This window comes from Pygoscelis adeliae, unplaced genomic scaffold, assembly GCF_000699105.1.
Source record: "Pygoscelis adeliae isolate BGI_AS28 unplaced genomic scaffold, ASM69910v1 Scaffold57, whole genome shotgun sequence".
Lineage (NCBI taxonomy): Eukaryota > Metazoa > Chordata > Aves > Sphenisciformes > Spheniscidae > Pygoscelis > Pygoscelis adeliae.
This window is the reverse complement of record NW_008825615.1, coordinates 10,138,606-10,147,705: the sequence shown is the minus strand read 5'-3', so window position 1 is coordinate 10,147,705 and position 9,100 is coordinate 10,138,606.

Here is a 9,100-nt window from a genome sequence, read left to right as displayed (position 1 = left end):
TCATGTCCACCAGGAGCCCCAGCTCTTTTTCTGCAAAGCTGCTTTCCAGGCAGTCACCCCCAGCCTGTACTGCTGCATGGGGTTATTCCTCTTCAGGTGCAAGACTTTGTATTTGTCTTTTTTTTTAATTTCATGAGGTTCCTGTCAGCCCATTTCTCCAGCTTGTTCAGGTCCCTCTAGATAGCAGACCTGACCTTCAATGCACCAACCATTGTTCCCAACCCCTCCACCCCCCCTTCCCAGTTTTGTCTCAGCCACAGGTGTGCTGAGACTGGACTCCATTCCACCATCCCGGTCATCAATAAAGTCACATAGTAATATTGTCCCCAGTATTGGCACCAATATCAATCCCTGAAGGACACCATTGGTAACTAGCTGGTGCTAGCGGATTTTGTAGCATTGATCACCATGGTTTGAACCAAGCAGTCCTACCACGTTTCTACCAATTTTATCATCCACTCATGCAGTCCATGCCTTACCAACATGACTATAAGGACACTATAGGAGCCTGTGTCCAAGGCCTTGCAAAAATTGAGGATTGCAGCATCCGCTGCCCTCCCTCTGACCACACAGCCAGTCAGCTCATCATAATAAATGATCTAGTTGGTCAGGCACAATTTCCATTAGATACTCCATGCTGGCTGGTCTCATTCCAGTATAGACAATTCATGTCTTTTGTGAATACCATCCTTTAGGTTTTACTGTGGACTCCTTCCCGGATCTGCAGTACTCCCTAATTTAATGATTATAAATGTCTCATTCCTCTTTTAGAAGTGCAAATATATTTTCTATACCTTATTCTAAATCCCTGCTGAAGGGCACCAGGCAAGTGATGGAATTTAGATACAGAAGAGTTGTTTCAGCAGCCTAGAATATCACAATCCAGGCACAGGTATAAGCAAAACAGAGTTTCAAGAAAAAGAGTGATCAGGAGACACAGTGAAAAACAAGTTTGCTTAGAGATGATCAAAATAATATAAAAAAAAAAATATAAGACACTAAAATAAGCTTTATATTGATATACAATTTAGAGTATTCATGGAGGTAGCATAACCCTCAAACAGGTTTAGTCATGTGCTTAAGCTATGACAGTTGGACATTTCCCTTTTAATTTCAGTCACTGAACTGAAGCATCCTGAAGTTCCCTCTACAGTCAAAGAAAAAATAAATATTTCCAGAGGCTGTCTCAGATCTAGAGTACACTGAGCATATTAAAGATATTGGCAAAATTCTGTGGCATGATTTCACTTAAACAGCCTATGAGACTACACAGATTATCTGGGATGAAGGCTTTGTAAGGATCTGGAAGTTTGTGAAAATATTTCTGTAAACAGATGTCGACTTTAAAGCAGTCCTTTATCTGAAGACATGCTATTTTTTCTCATATCTCCTTTTGCAATCTAAATTTGCTGCCTTCCAGTTTAGCAACAATTTAACTTCTATATTAATATAACTTTAAAGAGAAAAGGAAGAGGGAGGGAGAAACTTAAATGTAGCAATAAGAACTGGACCTGTGAGTGTGCTTATAAATCATAAAAATGATGTTACCATAGAACTTTTCTTTTTCCTGTATATTCATAGTTTTGTTCTGTATAGGAGCATAATGTCTACCCTAATCTATCTATAAAGTTACTATTATAATAACTGAAACTGGGCTACCCTTCCCATTTGTCTCTATGTGATCTATCCATAGTTACTGTATTAACACTTTCTGGGACAGGCCTCTGTTGAATAAAAAGATAATAATTTATCAGTTATAAAACTGATTCCTATTTGCAGCTTCCCAAATAAGCTATACGAGAAAGAAATTCACAATGACTTCATTCGTGGAGCTGCTGCTGCAATATATGGAAAACAAAGAAAAAAAAAAGCTTTTTAAATTATTTTATTCTAAGTCTGCTTATTAATATTTTTTATCTTTATTTCACAATGAAATTGAATGATTAGTAAATGTGCCAAATTAACTGATCACAAGTTTTCCCTCTTAATAAGTTCCATAAAAAAAAGTCTCTTGTAGAGAGCTAGTGCTGCACGTGTCGTATGTGTCACAACAAACTTTGTTACAGTTAAAATTCAAATCCATACTAAAATAATAAAATCAACCGAATATTTCAGGGTTTTTTTTACAATATGCCACAGACATTATATTTCACTTTTCCTAAACTGTTTTAAAATAAATCACACACATGAACATTCTCACAGCTATGACCACAGACTACAGAACTCCTGGATATTTTGGGGGTGAGTGTCAAATTATGCATCTCATCATTTTCCATTGTTTTCATCCTTAAAATTTGTTACGCATGCCTAACCAGGAGCAAAAAGAGAATGTGCCTCTTTGAGAGAAAACAAGAAGAAATGTGGGCATAGCATTTATTTTAACTAGCACAAATGGATTATTCCTACCACTGTCCCTGCAAAATATTTAGAAATCTCTCCCTCGCTTGTACATGAAGTAGTGAATGATTGTGCACATATTGTGTGATTGTAACATAAGTGAATATAGCTGTGGCTCTGTGGCTTGCATGTATTTTTAAGGTGGTTAAAAATTATTCCTGTATTAAAAATTGTTTAGGTATATTTCTGCATTCTTGTTTTTGAGATAAATGCACATTTTTCAAAATAAAAGCAGAAGTGAAAAATCTACACAACACAAAAAATTGAAGAGGGAAATCTTTATCAGCTATTGGGGGTTAAATAAATTAGGACTGAAAATCTGATAAGGAGTTGGAGATAAAAATTGAGGAGAAATAGAAACCCCAAACCAGGATTCTTTCAACCAATTAGAAATATAACGAAGACAAACAAGCAGCTGCAGTACACAGTACAGTAACACATAGAAATAGAGATCATCAGGAACTTGGTTTTGTCTTATCCTAGACAGGACATCAAACAATTCATCACCACACTGCAGTGCTAGCAAAGTCCTCGGGGAAGATGTGGGACTGCTGACTCATGTATTCTGCTTCCAGGAACTCCTTGGAAGACTCTGGTATAAATATTGGTCACACCAGCTCATGTAGCTCATGGTTCTCCCTGGCAGAACTTGTCAGATATCAACTGAACCAAGTTCTATTCCAGTTACTGTATTGTCAACATTTCTATAACATTGCATAAGTCATATGTAAAGACACTGAAGTTTATGACACTCTTTTTAAAATATGTTTTGGTTTTATCTCTTTTTTTTGGTGGTTAGGTTATTGAATGACAGCAGAAGGTCTGATGTATGCATTACCAGAAAATAACAGCCATTGAACAAGATGAGAGTTCACCGTTTTACATTTTGCCAACTTGCAACATATTCAGGAACTTCTTACCAGAACTCAGTAAGCATTGTGTGAATCATTGCATTTTTAAAATTTGATAAAACCTCTCAGAAACTCACACACACACCCCCCAAAAAGAAGAAAGGAAATGTCTTTTAACAAACAGATATTTCATTCAGCCCATGCTGTATATACCATATATAGGGACTTCTTATTTGTCTTCCTTGGCAAAGTTGCCAATTTAATGATAGCATTGTTTATTTTGCTTTGAGAATTATTTCCTCCCTAGAATAAATATTGAGGTATAAAATGCTGATGTCACTATAAAGCATGAAAGAGATACAGCAGATCTGGGAAAAAATCCAAAGTGCTTCAGACTGACTTTTCTGCCAAGCTCAGGCTTTTTTACCTGAAGCTCTCAGTCCTCAAAAGCACAGAGTCATCTTTAAAGATAATGCAGGTGTAGTCTGAAAATATTAGACTTGTGTGATTAGAATGCAAGATGTCAGCTCCTTTCATCACAATAGAAAAAAAAAGTTTCCAAAATCCACTGCTTAATAATTGTGTAGCCATTTATGATCTAGAAATATAATTTTGAAGTTGTTTGTTTTTTTTTTTCCCCAGAAATACTAGATATTTTTAAGTCTTTCACAGCACTACGCATATTTCAGTGAAGGTATACGTGGGGAGGGATCAGGGACACATTTTAACAAGTACTTTCTCTTTAGGAGACAGTTTCAAAGTGCAATCAGCAAACCTATATGCAGAAAGCTGTCAGACACTTAAATTCTACCATTAGCAATAACAGAGATGTCAAGTAGGTGTCTCCTGAAAGAAAGGATGGTCTGATGGATTTCAGTACTTTCATTGTAAATCATGCAGCCAGAGAAGACCAGATTTTAAGCTAACCTGTAGAAAACTGACACAGAAAATGAGAAAAAGGTTGGATTGATTCTAAAGCAATAATTTATTTTTCTAGCTTTATCAAACAAATGAAGAGAAAAAAAAAATCCTTAACTGTGAAATTAGAAAATTGCCTCACAAATGGAAAAAAAAATAAATCTCAAGTTCCATGAGGGGAAAAAATGGAAGAAGAAAGTTGAGGCAAATATGTTCCTGTGGAGCACAGTTCTGAACTGTGGATTTATAACAGGCTTGGAGGTATTTGTAGCTGTCACTACCTTTCTTCTAAGGTCTTCTGCTCAGATATGTCTAACAACCTACCAGGAGTTCATGGGAAGCACTGCTGAAACCTGCCCTAGGTTGGCCTTAGTAGTCACTCCTTGAAGTGGTAGCATTTATTTTGTGTGCAGCCAAAAGCCACTTTCAGGAAGATGTTTGTTGCTTCTGAAGAGGAACATGCATTTGTAGTCAGAAATTATTTCCTTGTTCATCCAGTAGCAGACTGGGTCAGGACATTTATTTAATGTAAAACATACAGTAGCTTGTAGAGAGGGGAAAGGGAGGAACTCAAGACACCTTCTGCCTGTGGTGGTGCCACCATCACTCTAGCTTTTGTGTTCAGAGGGATTTCATCCATGCTTGGGAGGCACCTCCTGCCGGAACAAGGCTCCACATTCTGCAATCTCGGGTGCACAGCGGGCAGTTGCTAGATTCAAATATACCTGTGTTCCTTGTATTTTGTGTTGACTGGCTTAAGTGGCTGGAAGTGTAGGCTCCCAAGACAGACCCCAGAGAGAGTTCAGTGCCTTGCTTACTCTGAATTGATCTATCAAGGCCCCTGTATAAGCTCAGTATACAAAGAATCACTAAACAAATGTGAGAACCTAGGTCAGGCTGCCTGCCTGGGCCAGGTACTTGTTTTCTGGCATTACAAAACCTGAGATACTTAATTCATCTGGCCTCTGACCCCTCCAGCCATAAATTCTAGAGGTGTTTCCATGTTTCTTGCTTCAGTTAAGTAGTTTACTGGTGGAAAAAACTAGTGATGGGTACATTTTAAGAGGTTCAGAGGTCTGGTTTAGTTCCGCAAAACTATCAAAACTGTGCGTCTTTCTTTGCATGGTGAACCTGTGCATGGTGAATTAAGTATTTGGGAAGGTGACATCTGAAGGGAAAAGGGTAGATTTGTTCTTTTTTTGCTTCTTTATGATGAATAACAGAAAAATACAGGAATTTTCTTACCTTCTATTTGACTTTTAAATTAGAAAATCATATCTTTTATAGTTAGGCAACTAACCAACCAGTGAAGTAACAATATCATAACAGCAAGAGAGTAAAATTTGAATTGCAAAGTGAAAAAGGTCCAGTCAAAAATGATCAGGGGGATGGAACATCTCTCCTATGAAGAAAGGCTGAGAGAATTGGGGTTGTTCAGCCTGCAGAAGAGAAGGCTTTGGGGAGACCTTATTGCAGCCTATCAGGACTTAAAGGGGGCTTATAAGAAAGATGGCGGCAAACTTTTTAGCAGGGCCTGTTGCGACAGGACAAGGGGGAATGGCTTTAAACTAAAGGGGGGTAGATTGAGACTAGATATAAGGAAGAAATTTTTTACACTGAGGGTGGTGAAACACTGGAAGAGTTTGCCCCGAGAGGTGGTGGATGCCCCATCCCTGGAAACCTTCAAGGTCAGGTTGGACGAGGCTCTGAGCAACCTGATCTAGTTGAAGATGTCCCTGCCCACGGCAGGGGGGTTGGACTAGATGACCGTTAGAGGTCCCTTCCAACGCAAACTATTCTATGATTCTATGATTCTAGGAAGTTAAAATGCAGATTTGTTTGTTTGTTTGTTTGTTTCATCTGCCCTTAAATAAATTTTGGAGAGAAAAAAATTCAGGAAAAAGTTTAGTACTCCAACTATTCCTTTAAACAGGTAAAACTTTAAATTTACTATTCTGAAGCTCCTAAGACTTTCTAAGAGAAGGGAATAGCAGAGCTGATTGGCACTCCTGATATATTTTAAGGATTAAAAGCTGAAAAAACATAGTATCTTCTTTAAAAAAAAAATCAAGTTTTCCAAATGTGATATAAGGAGCTTTTAAAGGAAAAAGACCTATTTATAGCTATAAACTTTTGTAATCCAACTTTTATACTCCTTGTCTGCAAAATCATGTTGGAAAACTTCCTTCAACAGATTTTCATAGGACAGACTGCAGTGATCAGACTGGTCAGACAAGTATATTAACCAGCAGCCTGCTCATACCTGACTGGCTTTTTTATGCCCTCCCCCGCCTCGTTCTTCTTCCCATGCTTGTTTTTCCCCCATCCACCTTTATCCCTGTCTTTCTCTGCCCTCGTCTTTTCCTAAATATAGAAGCCACCCCTAATTACTTTTTTGCCATTGGTCTCAGTTCTGGTACATGTGTACCTGAATTTGTTTTTTCTGTTGTGATTACCTGGATAATCTCCTTTTGTTGTACTGCTGATAGGTAATTCTGGTCTTATCAGATTCCCCTCTCCAAAATGTCCCTAATATTCCATTTAATTATCTGTGAAGTTTTGCCATCCCTTATAACTCCACTGAACCATCTGTGAGATTGGCCATACCTCATGGCACTATCTGCAGCTTCTGTGAGTTTCTCACTCTGTTATGCCCACTGGTTTCTTATGCCAAATCCAGTAGTTTCCCATGGTCTTTTCACTTATCTGAACCTCAGCCCAGGGCCTAGTCATCTCTCTCTGTGTACCTGAACAGTTTCCACAAAAGCGATATCAAAGACTGATTCTGACCCTTTCTGAAATGCAACCCAAACCCCATTCTGCACAAATATCTATATAAAGGGTCTAAGTGTTTTTCTTCCTTTACAGTATTGGCACTCTTAATGGTGACAGAAACAATAACTGAAGAGGGGGAACTTTCATGTCCTGTACCCTCAACTGAACAGGAAGGGATGATTAGTTATACCTGTACACACAGAATAATCCACAAGCAAATAAAACAATAAATGTCTTGGTATACTTTGTGTGAAATTCAGAAGCCCAAATCAGAAGCCCTAATCAGGAGCCCTAAACAAGCACTTTGCTTAAGCATAGGTATTACAGTGCCATTTGATACCTAGATTATCTAAGATAACATCCAGTATCTTAAGATATCCACAGAGTCTGCATGGATCTAGAAGATAAAACAGAGGAGCTGAGGAGAGATCATGTCCTTTGTACTAGCAGATACAAACCAGGAAGGAAAGCCAGAACATCTCAGAAGATACTATGTGTAGTCAACTGAATCAAGACCTAGTTATGCGGTGACTATACTAATGGAGTTTAGACATTTCGCTAACATGAAGGTATCTAAATCAGGGGCTGAAACCTCATCCCTAGCAGCTGATGGCTGAATTGCCCATTGGCTGTATTGGTATGATACAGTCTCCATTGATTATAAAATAGTACGAATGTAGACATCTCCATTTGGAGTCTTCCCCTCAAATTGAATTTCACCCTGCAACATTATTCAAAGGTCTCTAGCACATTTACCACCTTGGGCTCTCCCTCTGGAAATACTGAGGGAGTGAACAAAATCAGAGTCCTGGAAGGCTCCCTATACCATATAGGTACAAAAGATCATGAGCAGATTCAGTTCTTAATCACACTGTATTTATATGAAGCTCAGTCCTAGAAACCAAACTTCCATCAACCCATCTCAACCCACACTGTTCAGCTGTAAATATGGGGGCTATTTTTTTCATTTGCCTTTCTCTAACCTCTGTCTCTTGAGATCAGTTTTCTCATCATCTACTTTTTCAAATCTTAAAGTACAAGAACTCCCTGACCAAAACCTCCTTTACTCAAGTGGGCCCACAGACTACCTTTAGAGTAGTAACTTAAACATTCCTAGTTATGTCCCCAGGCACTGAGTGCAGCTGGTAAAAAGCAGCCTCTATCTATGTTAATAAAATGTTTTAGCCTCCAGAAGAGCATGGCTGCATGCTAAATGCATTGGAAATGGTCTATAGAGTATTCTAGCTCCCAAACTATGTCCAGGAATTATTCTGGAGAGTTCTAGTTTGCACAGACTGAAAACATCAGGCCTCCTTAGCAATTTAACAGCAGAGATGATTGAGTTTCAGCACCCAGAAGTATTTCAGGCAGTGTTTAATCTACAAGTAGAACCACAGCCATATGGTCTCCAACAAGAAGTAGCGCCTCATCATTCAGTCTCGTTAAACTGACATGTAAATCTGCTTATGCTGACCAGGAAAAGCTGGAGCTTGCTTCCCTCATGTTTCAGAGTAGTCTGTGGAAGAATAGGATAATCTTCAGCACCTATACATAACTAGATAGACCTAAAAAGGCAATATAAATGTAGCAGAGGAAGAAGACAAAAGGGAAAGGGTCATTTTTTCTACATATGATAAAAAAAAAAATGCTCTGAAACTGATCTGAAATGACTAAGAAAGCTGCTGAAGATATTTTTCCCCTTCCTTGCTTAGCTGAGCTTAGTATTTCACTGAGCTCATTAGAGGAATACAAAAATGGTTTGAGCTCTAAAAATTTGCAGGCGATTTGTTTAGCTTTAATGCACACATTCGAAACAGCATATCTGAAAATGGAAGGTGAGCTTTCTATTTTTCAAAGGAAGAACATGGCATATGAATCTATACATAGTCAAAGGCTGTACTTAGTCTAAGCAGTTACATACCTGTCACCAGTTTGTCTGTCATATAATTCACTTCAAATAAACAGTACAATTTAGGTGGATATCAGCATCATAAATTTGCTAATCAAAAGCCCCATGCTAATATGGTATTGGCTTCTAGTACCTAGTAGAGCTTATTTTACTTTAAGCATGTGCTACATCTGTACAATAACTTAGCTTCTCAGGTCACCCCTGGGTCCCTAGTTGTCTGAAGTACATGTGTTTTCATTTACAAAAAGAA